Raw genomic sequence first — 2,961 nt, 5'->3', positions numbered from 1 at the left:
TATATATATATATATATATATATATATATATATATATATGTATCTACACACTCACATACATACACATACAAACACTGACACACAAACACATACACACACAATGACACATACACACATATACATATATCGAAGGTACAACTTATCTGCTATTTTAATTGTTTGACAATTTGCTTATGTAAATGCGCCCGCGTTTGTGTTTACGTACATATGCGTATTATCGCGTAATTTTCGTTTTAAATCGCTCAAGTATATTTGTATACACACATATAAACGTGTGTCCGTGCGTGTGTGTCTGTATGTGTGTGTGTCTGTGTCTGTGTGTGTCTGTGTGTGCGTATGTATGCATGCATAGCATGCATATGTACATGGGTGCTTGTGCACGCACGCGTCTTTGAGTTCGTGTCTATGGGAGTGTGTGCGAATGTTGATAGATAAAATAACGCTATCATTATGTTGTGACTTCTATTGATACATTGACTTAGCTCATCCAACACACACTCTTTTATCATTGGTACTTTGTTCTCTTCACAGCTTCAACCAGTGTTTTCATTCTTTCCATCTTCTTTTCTTTCCTTCTTTATTTCTTTGTCTTTCAGTTTATTTATTCTATCCTTCATTGTTTTATTATCATTTTTTTTCTCTCTTTTTTTTTATTTTTCATTTTGCGTTATTTTTATCTTCCATTCTCCGCTTCAGTTTCTTCGTTTACTTATAAATCATTCATTTCCTTGTTGTTCCCTGAACGATCGACTCAGCTGTGTTCAATTTGGGGAGGTTCTGCTAAAAATTCAAATGCCTCTACAGGTGAGATGATGTCTGATCACCGTATTACTCGCCCACGCAATGCATCCTACTCAGCAGGGAAAAGTAAGGCATGTGTGCCACCGATATTGGCAAAGTTGTAGATGTGAATTTATATGAAAATATTGCTTCATATATATGCTGAGTATAGGAAAACTTAAACTATAGCCACTCAATCTAAAAGCAGGGCTTTAATAATATATCCAAGATAAAACAAAAAGGTAAGTACCAAAAAAGAATAGAAATATCTATATACACAAATTTGTACTTTCAAATATTTATTTCATATATATATATATACATGTGGGTGTATGTATAAGTGTTTCTGTGTGTATGTGCCTATGAAAGTGTGTATCTCTTTTTTTTATACCGGGTTTTCTACATTTATTAGAAAAATAGTGTTACTGTTTGTTTTTACAATTTTTAAGACGGACGCTCGTCCTTGGTACCATATATATATATATATATATATATATATATATATATATATATATATATATATATATATATATATATATACATCTTTATCAATCACTTGTTTGCATGTATATTGCACTTTTTTCCAATTATAGTTTGGGGTTCATATCTGTTTATATATATATATATATATATATACGCTTCAATTTCGACCGGTATCTCAAATACATAATGTATATTTTTTCTCATTTCGTTTTCTTTTATTTCGCCTCATTAACGTGAATAACATTATATGTATATAGATATGTATACTTATGTTTGTGTGTGCTTCTGTAGGCGTGTGTGCGTACGTAAGATGTATGTATATATATATATCGTGTAAAAGGAAGAAAATTAATCAGGCTATTTCTTATAATTAATGACATATATATATATATATATATAGTTTTTTCTTGTCTTTGAATCATAATGATCAATTATTACCAATTTTTCTGACCATTTTTTATTTTATTTTATTTTTATTCTTTTTTTAATGAACTTTCATGTTTATATATTTAAAAAATCGACATTTTAAAACTTATCAATGAATTTAATTCATTTTAAAAATATGAATAAAATAGTACATGAAAAAATATATAAATTACTTTCATAATTGTGCATGTTCCGAGAAAATAAAGAACTTTTAAAATATTTTACTCAATTTTTTACTTGCTTTTTGTATAAAAAAATTTTCTTTTTCCATATTCTTCTTGTAAATTTCGACAATTTTAGGATTTTGGGGCATGGTTATTTTCCGCTTTCAAATAGTTACTTTTGTAACTTTTCTATTATTAACTTTCTTATTCAAGCTTTCCCTTTTCAATGAAGATTTAATTATTCGATGCAGCACTTAATTACATTTGTTTAATTCATTATACCTTCTGAGTAACCTAACTTTTCACTTTCACAATAGACACATAGACACATAAGGCCTCATACACATATTGACACATACACACACATCAGTTAATTAGTCTTTTAATGTTTACAACAAGTGTGCTTCGTCCACTGTCGGTGCGATACTAGCAACATGTGTAGCTAGAAATAAGATGAGATGGTCATTGACAGAACACATTTGATCACAGTCCTAACCTATCGGAGATGATGTGGAGCAGACAGCACAATGACAACAACTCGGATAATATATAAATATATCGGGGCGCACGACTGAAGTTTGTTGTTATTAAATCAATTCCGGTGAAGACATGTACATGCATGCAGGCTTCAGTTTGTTTATATTTCCCAGTAGTTCCCCGTTCTGTGTTGCTTGTACGATACGTACTCCCTACTTTAGGGTCTCGCTGCTTCTTTAAAGCTCAGAGGTCAACAAACTTATGTGTGAACCTCAATGAGGTCCCCTTCATCTGCAATAAGTATCAAAAGTATTAAGTTCAGTTCTACCTTTTTCGCTGAAAATAAAAGTAATTAAAGAAAAAGTAATACACAAGAGATAATGTATTTTTATTAGTTATGTTAAGCTTCTAGAGGTGAGATTATGACTATAGATTTAATCAACTTGTTACTGTTCTCCATTTTACACGCTCTCTCTTTCATTCTCTCTCCAAATTATATACATATATACAATCATCCATATATACAGCTATACACTTTCAGACATACACACAAGCAGACACAATAACACAGGTACGTACATATACATATATATACATACACATTTATATATATATATATATATATATATAT

At 30.2% G+C, this 2,961-nt stretch overlaps 1 protein-coding gene across 1 annotated transcript in view; it reads left to right on the top strand.

The window, feature by feature from the left end:
- The first annotated feature begins 550 nt into the window (after positions 1-550).
- The window catches only part of LOC106884362 (uncharacterized), a 337,312-nt gene continuing 334,901 nt past the window's right edge, over positions 551-2,961 (top strand). Inside the window, exon 1 of the mRNA XM_052968142.1 lies at positions 551-1,022. The gene's annotated coding sequence lies outside the window, so the exon portion shown is untranslated. The remainder of the gene's footprint in view (positions 1,023-2,961) is intronic.

Source organism: Octopus bimaculoides, chromosome 5 (assembly GCF_001194135.2).
Source record: "Octopus bimaculoides isolate UCB-OBI-ISO-001 chromosome 5, ASM119413v2, whole genome shotgun sequence".
Classification (NCBI taxonomy): domain Eukaryota; kingdom Metazoa; phylum Mollusca; class Cephalopoda; order Octopoda; family Octopodidae; genus Octopus; species Octopus bimaculoides.
The sequence above is the reverse complement of the archived record's forward strand: the minus strand, read 5'-3'. Positions and strand labels throughout refer to the sequence as shown.